The sequence below is a fragment of the Macaca nemestrina genome, chromosome 4 (assembly GCF_043159975.1).
Source record: "Macaca nemestrina isolate mMacNem1 chromosome 4, mMacNem.hap1, whole genome shotgun sequence".
NCBI lineage: Eukaryota > Metazoa > Chordata > Mammalia > Primates > Cercopithecidae > Macaca > Macaca nemestrina.
In genome coordinates, this window is record NC_092128.1 from 64,446,625 (window position 1) to 64,460,698 (window position 14,074).

At 35.1% G+C, this 14,074-nt stretch overlaps 1 long non-coding RNA gene across 1 annotated transcript in view; it reads left to right on the plus strand.

Moving 5' to 3' along the window:
• LOC105475422 (uncharacterized) overlaps window positions 1-13,748 on the plus strand; it is a 30,637-nt gene extending 16,889 nt beyond the window's left edge. The window contains exons 3-4 of the long non-coding RNA XR_983339.2: window positions 2,409-2,474; window positions 13,515-13,748. This is a non-coding gene — a long non-coding RNA (uncharacterized lncRNA). The remainder of the gene's footprint in view (window positions 1-2,408; window positions 2,475-13,514) is intronic.
• The last annotated feature ends 326 nt before the right edge of the window (window positions 13,749-14,074 follow it).

Sequence of the window (14,074 nt, forward strand, 5' to 3'; positions counted from 1 at the left end):
TAAGTTTTATCAATTCTATGAAGTCTCAAATGTCCTTACAATTCATTCTTCCCCTTTTTGCTTAAGTTGTTCACAGTGTTTCTGTTGTTTGCTGCTATGAAGTGAAACTAGCTCCCTGTCACAGTTGTAGACATTTTATGCTGTCGTTGGTCCATATGTCTTCATTTTGATTCGGGGAATGGATCCCTTTTAAGAATCTGGGATGATGGCTGCTAAACAGAATCCAACGTCAATACCTAATAAACTGTCTAACAGGAGGGAGAAAAAGAGGATAAGAATACTCAAAAGTCTTTAATGTAGAGAGTAGGGCCTATATCAGGGGCTAGAATGATAAATTATCTAGAATACGGAATTTCGGAAGAGAAACAAGAAGTAGGGAAATGGTGATTGTCAGGGAGGTAGCTGTGAAGTCACTATTGCTTTTTTGTTTTGTGCTGTTTTACATTGATTTAATTTGTTTTGTTTTCAATCACTGTTAGCAAAAAATTAAACTTGAAATTCAAAAAGAAAATAATTTAATCCTATTTAGACATTATAAGAAGTGAAGGAAATAATTTAAAATAAAAATTGAGAGTGGAAATTGTTATATTTGCAAAAGAAAAAGTCTGAAAATGCTGGGTCTCATGCCAGGATCTACAAAATAAGAGAAAAGACAAAGAATAGTTATTAGAAGTGCTTAATCTGTGGTTGACTTCTGCAGTGGCTCTAGTAGGAAAACTGGCTTGACCAAGAACTTGACCAAGTGGACTGAGCAGTATGAAACTTACAAGAAATTCTCAATATTCAAATAAAATTGACCTAAACTGCACTTATGAGACACACATCCATGACCTTTGCCTTTGTAGTATTCAGTTTTCATCTCATCCAACATGCCTGCTCACAACATTTATTCAGTAACAGAGGCACTGACACTGAGATCATCATTATTACATTTCAAACTAACAATTAAGACATCTGAAACTTGGTGTTCCTATAGATTAAGATTTTAGGAGTTATTTAGGACAGTATGGTTGTGAGAGAGAAAGTAAAATTAGGAGGATATTTAAAAAGATGCTTAAAGGTAGAGAAATGTAGGATTCATGCAAGGCCCTTAGCTCTTTTGTTCAGCTCTTCTCCAGAACTAGGCACACTATGGAAACATGATCAGAACTGAGAGACAAAACATGTAAATTGTTCTTGGCCAATGCTTCAAAACTGGGGTAAACTGGGATAAACTGAAGTAGTTTCTTGCAGCTGTAGAGTATTGACTTCTGGGCTCCCAACCTTGTAAGGCCTTACTGGGATGCCCAAATGACAAGCAATCGAGTTCCTGAGAACCTCTCTGTGTTGTGGCCCAATGCATGGGAAGCACTAACCTAACCTATGAAAACTTCATTTTAAATAGACTCTTCTTCAGGTCTGATATTAGCCTATCCTGACCCTTGTACCTGCTGGATTGCTGGCAGTTTTGTGGGGTAAATATGCTCTCCTTCCTCTGGTTAAATGCAGCCCCTACATTGCAATATCTGAGACCTGGCAAGAGGTATGTGAGCTGGATTTAGCTCTTGCTCACTCATCTACTGGGTACCCATGTATAGTATGTCTATTCTATATTCTATTGTCCTTTCTTTTATTGAACTAATTTTATGCAATCTCCAATATAGTGGTCATTGATGACCTTATCTTTTAAATTTATCAGTTATGCTTCTGTCTTCATGAATTCTTTCTTTGGCTCAAATATTCCCTTCTTCATCTAATTATTCATTTACTCAAGTTTAAGAGTTTCATATTCTCTTAAATCTACCAAAAAAAAGGAAAAAGAAACTTAAAATGTCTCTTCCCTGTCGTCATTTTTGTGTTGTTGGTTTTGTTTTAGTTTGTTTTCTGTCAAAGAAATTCATACCTCATACCGAATCACATCCTCTAATAGTTCAAGAAAGTGTTGAAGCTCACCAGTCATGACGTCCAGGAACACACCTGTAATGTTTGTTTCCCTTGCTGTAGACATGTGAGGTATCTAGAGAAGATGTTTTTAAGAGGTGCTTGCTTATTATAGTACTTGGCTTAGACTGTGTGATTCTAAGAAGGGATTAAGAAAGTAAAGGCTCAGTTTGAATTGAATGCTGTCAGGAAGCTAGAGGTGTCATTGATAAATAGTAAAAAGAAGAACTGTTTTTTTTGTAAGCAGAATATTTCTATCTCTGTCTTGTTTTAGGTATCATTATGGAGCAGTTTTACCTGTCTTATCCACCACGGTCCACGGGTGGCCAAGTCTGGGTTTTGTTTATATTCTGCAAGGGTTGTTTATATTTAGTTGAAAATATTAGACCTAGCTACTACGTCTCAACTGCCAGGTATTAATCTTTTTCAATGCATAATCTTTTTATCAATATGCTTGCTTTTCTCTATTTGCTCTCACTTCTCTCTAGGTCTTTTCTCATGGAGAGTGCTGATGCATAGTTATGTGGAAAATATGGATCCTGTCAGATAACAGGGTGAGTCCTTTCCTGAAATCTTCAGACTACAAAAAGAAGAAAAATAGAGCTAATGTGAACTTGAACTCACTTTGCAAATATCAAAGATCTTTGCTGGAGAGTAAAGAGTATATAGGTCACAGGAGTGACAGTACAGAATTTTGCTCCTGTGAAATCATCTAATGGCATAAAGGAATCTTGTCACCATCTGCATTCTACCTTGATTGGCTATACAATTCAAGGATAGCCCCCAAGTATCTACTTTTTGGATTGATGATCCCACCCACTTTAGATTCCCCTTTGTGGTTTCCATCTTGTGTTAGGGAGATTAGTGGGCTTTTGTCAGAATTACCTACAAACTGCAATGATATGAGGGAAATCCCAAGTGTTTCTTCCATACTATACCTTAAATTCATCCCATCTGGCTAGATACAGCAAAAACTCTAAAATGTCTGGAAGGTCTTCAGCAACAGACTTCTTTAGTTTTTACATCTAATATAGCTTTTCCTTATTTTTATATTCTCCTGATAATTTCCATGACAACTGGTGTGAGAAAAGAGTAATTGGTTTGAAAGGTAATTATTTCACTCACTTATCTAGAGAAATGTATGATTTCTAAAGATTGAAACAGAAAAAGGTATATTGCCTATGATAAGTATTTAAGTTTTTATATGTAAATGGTTATAAGCTCTGCAAAATTTCATTAATCCAAAATTCTCAGAGTAAGGTAAACTGTATGCCCCATCCTTTCCAAATGAGAGAGAAACAAACTAGCAAGCAGAATTAAAGATGCTTTCAGTACCCTTTGGTAAGGAAAGTTTCAAGTGTCTTACTGCTGTATAACCCAACACTTCAAATATAGACATATCTATCAAAAGGATGACCAGATAGCCAATTTACAAACCTGCTGACCTGTTCTTAAGGAAGAATTCTGTGAACAGGAGTTAGTCTAATGTTAAACCTCAAGTTGACTTCCTCTTGTCATCCAGAAAATCCTAATCACTGACTCTTGAAACCAATGGATGTGTAGTAAAGGAATGTGGGCATTTTATTATTATGTTCAGAAAAACATAATTTATAAGTAAAAAATACTACAACCATCAATGCCTGATAAAGGAAAAATACCTTAAAATTGTTTTTATTTTTGCCATTGCTCACTAATTTGAATGAGATTGATAAGGATGAATTTATTTCTCTCTCTTTCTCTCCCTTCCTTCCTTCCTTCCTTCCTTCCTTCCTTCCTTCCTTCCTTCCTTCCTTCCTTCCTTTCCTTCCTTCCTTCCTTCCTTCCTTCCTTCCTTCCTTCCTTCCTTCCTTCCTTCCTTCCTTCCTTCCTTCCTTCCTTCCTTCCTTCTTTCTTTCTTTCTTTCTTTCTTTCTTTCTTTCTTTCTTTCTTTCTTTCTTTCTTTCTTTCTTTCTTTCTTTCTCTCTCTCTCTCTTCTTTCTTTCTTTCTTTCCGTCTGTCTGTCTGTCTGTCTGTCTGTCTTTTTTTGAGACAAGGTCTTACTACGTTTCCCAGACTAGTCTCAAACTCCTGGGCTCAAACACTGACCTCCCAAATGCTGGGAGTGTCCCAAATGCTGGAATTAATGCTGGGAGTGTCCCAAATGCTGGAATTACAGGTGTGAGTCACCACACTCAGCCCTAGGATGAATTTCTTTTTAACTGGCATATTATTTAGGTACTTTAATAACTATATTTATAGATTTTCAAAGTGTGAGAAACTTTGGAAGTCATCTAGCTTAGAAAATACTTTAAAAATGTGTTCCATTTTGTTAATTACATAGTCCTTTAAAAAGGTAAATTGCAGCTTTAATTTTTTAGACTATAAATATGCCCTGTGAATTTTCAAGACAGGATAGAAAATAGAGAATTGCCCAAACTAGTCTTATCTGACAACCCATTTTCTGATTCATATCTGTTAAAATTTTCTAGAAAAACATTTTAGGAAGCACTATTTAGAAAACTCAACATCTGTCCCAACTTTCTCATTTTCTTCAATGAAATCTGACAGAGATAAGCTAAGTGATATGTCCATAATCTGTTATTGTCAGTTCCCAGAATAGTACCCAGCTTCCTGATTTCCAGGCTAATTTTTCCACTGCATCACAGACTTGCAACTTGTAGGCATATCACTACCAGATGATCATTGTTATACATACTTATCTGTATAAAATTATATTATTTATTCCTTTAGAATGTATTAGTCATTTTATTATTTAGTGAATTTACAGTCAAGTAAATAATTCAAAACTCCCAAAGATGCTATGTTTTAATTTTGTCCATATTTGACTATGCTGCCAAATATATCTGTTTTTAATAAAAAATAAGTGCAAGATTGCTAAAAATCAATGCAAATTGGATAATTTTGTTTAAATCTTCCATTACAGCCTGTAAAATATTGTCAAGTAGCTCATATTGGCCTAAAATATGTTTCTCTTCATTGCCACAGCTGTAAATTAAATCTGAATCTAATGTTTATGTATCTACTGCATACTTAGAATAAACCATGGCTTGAAGTCCCTTTTATAAATAATCAGTTTTGCTATTAATCAAGTTAAACATTTCAATAATATATGAAATACATTAATTTCTTGGAGGAAAATGTCAGCAGTAAAAGTATCATGGAAGCACTTAGCTCACTCAGTAAACAAAACTAGGGTGGAAGAGTGACTGTAAAAGATTGAGTCAGGGAAAAAATAGCAATGTTATACAAAGGTCTTTTGGAATTTTCCCTTGAACATCTTTTTAACTATGTGCTAAATTGAAGAGCAAGTACAATTTTACCAAACTGGAGAGAAGTTAGGAAATAAAATATACCTAAAATCTGATTATTGCCATTAGTAAGAATTATTATTTTTAAACCAAGATAAAATTTGGATTAATTAACTCTCTTAGACAATAATTGAGTTATCATGCTAAGTGAATATATTTATTAATGTTTATTATTTTAAAAGATCTTTGATTTAAGTGTCACACACTTTCTTATTTTAATAAAGAAGAAAGTTTATCAAAATCCAGTGGAGAACTAGTTTTTACGTGAAATAAATCTACTTATTTTTCTTTCTTGGAATTCAGAGGCATGGGTTTCTGAGTCCTTGGGAAACCTGATAACATGCCATATGAGAGAAGAGAAGCTTATTTCTTCCAACTTTTCCCAAGTGTATTATTCTACAAATGTTTCTCCTCTGTATTGTCAAGATCTTTCTTCCAGATTTTTTTTTTCTGTCCTATCTAAGAACAGGTTAAAAATGCCTCCAACCTTTACACATTCCCTATCTCTTAAATCAGTCTGGTTATTCAGCCCTAGGAAGAGTCTGTATCAAAGTATCCATCGTTATGATTTTCTGCCCTGAGTTCATACATATTTATAAAAACACTTTAAAGTGTAAATTATTTTGAGGTGTTATGCAGGGATCCTTAAGGAACAGTGATAGCAAAATCATCTTTGTGTCCTCAAAAACTAGATAGTGCTTGTGAAGTAATAGCAGTTTGGCAGTTATTGTTTGTGTGAACAATGAATGAACACTAAATTCACAGTCATAATTTACAAAATGTGTTTCACCTTACAATATAGTAGTTTATAAATAGGGTGACCAAGTATCTTGGTTTATCAGAATTGAGGAGTTTCCCAGAAAACGGGATTTTAATGCAAAATCTAGGACAGCCTTGGGCATTCTGGGATGATTTTTCAGCTTATTGGTATATAGAAAATGAAGACAAGGAAGGGGCAATATAAACCTTCACTAGATCTGAAGAAAGCTAAGAATTATTTCTGTATCCTCCCATGCACCCCTGTTTTCTTGGCAACTTGTTTTAAATTTTCCCTTGCCTGGAGGCTCTTGACCCTGTCTCACCACTTCTCTTCCTTCACTTACCCTGGGACACAGTTGTATTCTGGCAAGCTCTAGCCTCAGAGAGTCTTTTTTTTTTCTTTCTGTTCATTGAAACTCACCTATTTTATTCTATTGTTTGAGAGATTATACTCACACTACAATGAATAATGTTCTCATACACCCTAATCCTGGCATATATTCATTTTCTTTTTACTTATTCAACAAATATTTATGTGGTATCTACTATTTTTTAAGGATTGTTCAGGCCCTGAAGATAGACAATATGAAAGGATAGAGTGACAACCATCAAAAAAAAATACACATAGACGTGAAAACAAATATATAATTGATACTTATTGCTGACTGTAGTAATGTTTTATAAAGTCACTGTGAACACTGAATTAATGAGTACTGAACCGATGGTTCTAGGGCAAACACAGGTTTAGCTTCCTCTGAGTCTCTAGTCACAATATTTTTGTCAACCAATCAAGATGTAACTTTGTTCTATGTAAGTTTCTGTTTTAAAAGACATTATCTAAATATACTGTAGATTTGTTAACATTGAACTCATGGCCAATAGCACAACCGATGCCTGAGCAAAGCTTATTCATATGCCTGTGGAGAACTTCAAAAGGGTTGTGAGCATTGATTTGGGGGTTACAAATAAATTATAGCAAGTCAGCAAGTTCTCAAATATGTAATACATAAATAATAAGGATTCATTATAATTCAAATAAAGATATTTTGGGAGAAGAGGAGGAAAAAAAAAAAACCACACACACACACACACACACACACACACACACACACACACACACAGAACCCAAGACTGATGAGTGGAAGATTCAGGGCAGGATTCACAAAAAGTAATGTTTAATACAAGACCCTAATGATGTGTGTAGACACAGATATGGGACAGTCGAGATGAGGGAAACAGCATATGTGGAGGCAAAGAAGGAAACCTTCATTTATTGTTTAAATGTAAAGGATGGAGTGAGAGGGTGAATACCATAAGATGAGGCGGAAGGTTAAGGAAGGAGAATTGCTTGAGCCCAGTAATTCAAGGCCAGCCTGGGCAATGTAGCAAGACATTTTCTAAAAAAAAAAAAAAAAAAAAAAAAGCAGGAAGTAAGCAGCCAGCTTAGAAGGGTTTACCATGACATGAAGTGTTTAAACTTTGTGAATCATAAAGAAATACTAGAGGCTTCTGAAAGAAAACCAGCAAAGTGATTAGATTTTCCCTTTAAAAAATTTCATTGGCATCTCTGTGAAGGATGGATTAGAGAGGCATATGACAAGTCAAGAAAATCAGAAAGTAGGTGATAACAATTCAGTAATAATTAGCAGAAAAGTGGAAGTGCCTATATGAAGGCAATAATAATTGAGATATTAAGAAGATGGACATAAAAAGTGATTAGGTTCTTCTTTGAGTTAATAAATAAGAGTTAATCAAAATAAAGTAATGATAGTTGATGTCAAGTTTGAGGCAAAATAGGAGAAAAAGTTTTGGATGTTGCAATCCACCAGAATAAGAAATATATATAAAATCTTGTGTTCAGATTTGGTCAAGTTACTTGCAGTGAATTGTAAATCCAGAAAACAATAGATAAGAGAAATCTTAGCATAAGGGTCTGGAGCTCAGGAGAAGACTCAGAACAAGATACTTATTTGGGAATCTTCAGAGTAGAAATAGCCGATGGAGTTAAAGGCATGAAATAAATTGCCTGTGCAAAAGAACAGGCAAAGCTAATACTTACATTGTATATACTATATTATTGTTGTCACTCCCAATTTATAGGTGGGCCACAGAAAGAATACATGACTTTCCAAAGTCACATATCTGTCAAATAATAGGGCCTAGATTTCAACCAAAGAAATATAGCTTCAGGTAACCTAGAAACCTCATTGGGGTATGTCAGAACACAATAAATAGATAAGATAAAAAGATGCTAAAAAAAAAAAAAACACCTTCAAAAAGAATACCAGGGAAGCAGGAATAACCAAAAGATTGATGATCTTCAACAAAGGTGCCAAGAACACACTATGGGGAAAGATAGATTCCTCAGTAAATGGTGTTAGGAAAACATGATGTCCATATGCAGAACCACCCCATATGCAAAAATCAACTCAAAGTCATAAACATAAGATCTGAAACTGCAAAAATAAATGGACGGATCCCAAAAGTACGGGCAACAAAAGCAAAAATAGACAAATGAAATTATATCAAACTGAAACCTTCTGCATAACAAAGGAAATAATCAACAGAGTGAAGAGACAACCTACAAAATGGAAGAAAATATTTGCAAACTATGCATCTGAAAAGGGATTAATAAATAGAATATATAAGGAACTCAACCAATTAACAAAAAGTCCCAAATAATCACGTTAAAAATGGGCAAATGGCATGACTAGGCATTTCACAAAAGACAACATACAAATAGTGAACTGGTATATGAAGAAATGCCCAACATCATTAATCATCAGGGAAACACAAATAAAAACTGCATATCTCCTCTCACATGTTAGAATGTTTAATATTAAAAAGATGGAAGATAATGAATTAGGTAGGATATAGAGAAAGGGAACCCTCACATACTGTTGGTAGTAATGTAATAGTATAGGCATTATGAAAAACGGTATGGATGTTCTTCAAATTGTTAAAAATAGAACAACCATACAACCATATGATCCAGCAATTTTACTTCTAGGTATATCCAAAGAAAATTAAATTCATATGCCAAAGAGATATTTGTAGATATCTGTATTCCCATGTTTCTTGTAGCATTGTTCAGAATAGCTTATGTATAGAATCAGCCTAGCTCTCTATCAATGATGAATGAAGTATATATAAATATGTGTGTATATATGTATATATACACACATAATTCTAGATTATAGTTATAGACTATATATAGCATTCCATCATGTATATATATGCACACGTTCTATAATATAGTATCTATAGTAATATATAGTATTCCATTTTGTGTACCTGTACTATTCAGCCTTAAAAAAGAAGGAAACCCTGTCATTTGCAATAACATTGTTGAAGCTACAGAATATTATGCTAAGTGAAATAAGTCAAAGAAAAAAATATTGTATAATGTCACTTGTATGTGGAATCTAAAATGTCAAACTCATAGAATCAGAGTAAAATGGTGTTTACTCGGGGATGGGAGGTTGTGGGAGGCGATGAGATGCTGGTTCAAGGATACAAAATTTGAGTTAGACAGGAGGGATATGTTCAGGAGACCTATTGTAAAGCATGTTGACTATAGTTCATAACAATGTATTGTATACTTGAAAATTGCAAAGAGAATAGATTTTAAACATTTCCACCATAATGGTAAATCATCTGTATGTGAAGTTATGAAAATAGCTTGATTTAGCCATTTTGTAACATATACATATATCAAAATATCATTTAAACCATACATATTTACAATTTTTATTAGACAAATTAAACAATTTTTTTTAGACAAAGTCTCACTCTGTCACCCAGGTTGGAGTACAGTGGTGTGATCTCAGCTCACCGTGGCCTCCACTTCCCAAGTTCAAGTGATTCTCCTGCCTTAGGGCCCCAAGTAGCTGGGATTACAGGAGCCCACTACCACACCCAGCTAATTTTCGTAGTTTTAGTAGAGACAGGGTTTCTCCTTGTTGGCTAGGCTGGTCTTAAAATCCTGACCTCAAGTGATCAGCCCGCCTTGGCCTCCCAAATTTTTGGGATTATGGGTGTTAGCCACAGCACCCAGCCAAAAATTATTATTATTTTTAAGATAAAACAAAAAAGAGCCAAAAAAGCTCATTTGATAGAATTTGAAGGTGAAATTAGTTCAAGACAGTTAGTTATCAGTGCTAGAGGTGGTACATCAATAAATAAAGAGAAAACTAAAATGTATCTGTTGGAACCGAGACCTCCTAGGTCATTGGTTATCTTAGGAAAACTTAAGTTTTTCATGGCTTAAGAAATATAAGGAAAGATACAAAATATATGTAGCAATTTGTAGTACCTTTATCTTGAAACACTACTCTAAAAGAAAGGAGATTGGAAGGGATATAACAAAAGAGTGTAGGCCAGGAAGAAGTGATGTTGAAAATAGAAAAAAAAAAAATGATTGAAGCAGTAAGTTCTGGTGAAGGCTGAAGTGGATGAGATCAAGAGCACCATTAGAAAGTTATCTTCAAATTCTAAGGCACAGTTTAGAGATAATAAGTGCAGGTACAATATATATAACGGAGAAAGTGAAGAAATTTGTACTAGATGTTTTCTTTTCTTTGAAAAATAAAGCATAATGCATATTGGTATTTTTTAAAAAGAAATGAAATACTTTATCCTTAAAAATCAACTCTACCCATTTCTAATAACAATGTTGTCAGCCATCATAACAGATCAGTAGAAGAGAAGGTTCTTTGGTCAAAGGGGAGTTTATAATATGTCTTCATATATGCCATTGAGATGACTAAATTACACCTGACAATAAGCAGAATCTTGACTGAAAATTGAGTTATTTGGCAGAAAAAGAAAATTTAGTGCTAGGAAAATTTTCTAGTGATGTTTCACTCTATTTATCTTAACAAAACCTGGAGTCCCAGGCTAACAGTGAAGAGCTACTCTTCTCTGGGTACTCCCATGTGTAAGCACAATACACATGGGAATAAAGTTCCATTTGGTTTTGCCTGGGGCTTTGTAAATTAGACTGGCCAAACACCCTCAATCTGTGTTTGGCCAGTCTAATTTCCAGAGCCCAGCTTGAGAATGTAAGATGGCTAGAGGAAAATATTTTTTCATTTCCTACAGTTTTGATGATGAAAATGAGATAGCTGGGACACTTCACTTGCTCCAGATGCAGTTGAAATCTGGGACTCTCTGACAACACCAGCCCAAGATAAATTCTTATTAAAGTCAGCCTCCCGGATTTCTGTCTGCAGGTTGCAATACAGTAGGGGTGGGAAAAAGCCTCTGTCTTTTTTTTTTTTTTTTTTTTCAAATTTAGATTAACTGAAGAAAAAATAATTTGCTAAAATTTGTTCTGTGGATTGTGACTTCTGTGGATTTGTTCCCAGTATTTGTTGGTTATTGATCCTTTCTTTCTCGGGGACAGCTATTGCTTTCCTATGTTTCTCAGTTTGTGTCATGAGCACCTGGTTTGACTTTCTGCAAGGTTGTACATGTTGTGGGGCCTACACCTTAAGACAGTCAACTGCCTGGTTGCAGATCCTGAGAATAGGTAGATGGAGGGGCAGAAATGTGAGATGCACCTCCTTTGTGGCTGATATCCTACCAATTGTTACCAGCTCAGAAGGTTGATTGAAGTCTTTGAGTCTATCTTTGGGAGTGAATCTGGATCAGAAAGACTGACTCTTTTGAATACTCTTTGGAGACACTTCTTAGCTAAGCTACAAAATGACTGGTTTGGTGTTGGGTCACAATTAGAATAGGTATACTTTTGGCTTAAGAGAGGGTGGGGAGTGAACTAAATACTGCCAGGAATATTTACTGTTTGTCATGGTGGCATTTTTTCAGTGCGCTATGGTCGGAAGTTGGCCTAATTCGAGGCAAAATTTCAGAGCCTGAAATGAACTATGTTTAAGGCCTTTTCTCCTAAGCTAAAATGTAACTGTGTACTTAGAATGAAAGAGAATATCCTAAATTATTTGTTGAATGATTTATTGAAGCAGTTCAAAGGCACAAAGTTCCAAGTCTCGAACATAGGAATCTTTTCATTTTCATCTTAGTTGGAACTCCCTGATATAAAGAAGCAAATTCAAGATAATATAACTGGATGAGTGGGTCCACCCTTTGACATCATTCAGGCTGCAACCCAGTTCTTTGAGGAATTAAAAACAACTGTCCAATCTAACAGTAACAAAGGAGAGAGGAATGAGTGCCTCCATCTGTCCACATGGCTGAAGCCCTGATCTTTGTTTGCTTTCTTGCCCTTAACACAATTCTCCAACCCCTGTCGTGAAGACGTGAGAAACAGCATCATTTGACTTGCGTGTTGACTTTCATCTCTATTTTCCCTGGGGCTCTTCAAGCTGACAGGCGTTTCTTTCTCTGGAGTAAAATCTCCATGCACCATAACTCCACAATAATTCATATAATTCTCCCTATATCACTGTCCAAAATACCAGATTCTGATGTTTAAATTGTGCGTTTGTCAGTCTCAAAAGTTGAGTATCATCATTCAAACCTCTGATTTTGCCTTCTTTCTGGTCTTTAATTTGGATTCTTATCCAGGTTTTATTCCCTGTCAAGTTTCTAGCTGTAATCTCTACTACTATTTGGTTTACCATTTCAGTTTTATTTTCTTTCTTATCCCAATACCCTTGCTGTGTTTACTCATCTTCTCTTCTACTTTTAATATTATCATCAGATGTACACATGCTATGTGTGTAACTGTGGGCATAATGTGTAACTAAACATGTAATTGACACCCACTGTTCAGTGCGGGTATTCATGTCCACCCAGGAAGGGCATGGGCCATAAACTGAAGATTTGCATGCCCCAAAAATTCCTATGCTGAGACTTAAAATCTGATGTGATGGTATTTGGAGGTGGAGCTTTTGGGGGTGGGTTATTAGCCCTCATAAATGGAATTAGTGTCTTTATACAAGAGGTCTTGAAGAACTCGCTTGCCTTTTGCCATGCTAGATTATAGTGAGAAGATATCTGTGTATGAGCCAGGAGGCAGGCCCTCACCAGACACAAATCTGCTGGCACCTTGATTTTGGACTTTTCAGCCTCCAGAATTGTGAAAAATAAATTTCTTTTATTAATAAGCCATCCAGTCTATAGTATTTTGTTATAGCAGCCTAAATAAACTAAGATGGCGTGTGTAAGTAGGTTGTTGAACATTTGTGACTTGCTAATTTCCGGAGACATGACCAGGAAATATATTGTATAATTTGACCAAGCTGGAAGGAACTATTGAAATCTTGTGAAAGATTATGCCAGGAAGAGGTAGAGATAAACCTCTGCCAACCTCTTAACATACCAAGATTCTCATAGAAAAGCATGGGATTTCCCATACACTTTTTGCTTTCTTTTCCCTGGCCGGATTCAATTCTTGCTTCTCATATCTTCAAAGCAGAAAAAGTCAGAATGATGAGTAAAGATTGCCTATGAACACACAGATACACACCGAATCTGAAGAGTTTAGATTCTGCTTCTAAAAAGATTATTATTCTAATGGAAATATTTTTGATCCTGTTGCTTTAGGGATATCTCCATTTCAACAGTGATGTGAGAACTTTCCACAAAGAGGTCTAAGAGGGAAGTAAAGATACAGTTTGACAAGCCTCTCTGGGAAGCTTCAGTTTCTCTTGTAATATTGGATAATTGTGCAGTATGTATTAATCCACAGTGTGTTCACACAAGTCATTGTCAAATTTTAAGAAAAAAATGGACAGAAGATAATTTGGAATAAAGCATAAAATATTATTTATAACATTATTACTAACCATCTCATATCATGTCTTTTTCTATTTTTTGTTCCTTGTAAGTCAGTCTTAGAACAAGATGTTCTCTCTAGTTCATTGTTTTTCTAAATACACATTATATTAATTGACTGTAATTCTCTTCTAGAATTCACTCTTTGGTGTGTAATCAATGGAATATAATCAGTCTTGCACTTCGGTCAGTTCAGAATATGCAAATGCTGTTCTGGAAAAAAGTACAGCCTGCTCCTACTGATAGTGTTACCTAACTATGTCCTGATTACAAACTTGGCTTCCTGGGGAGAAAGTGATCTATGCCAAAATGGAAAGTGTAATGAAGTC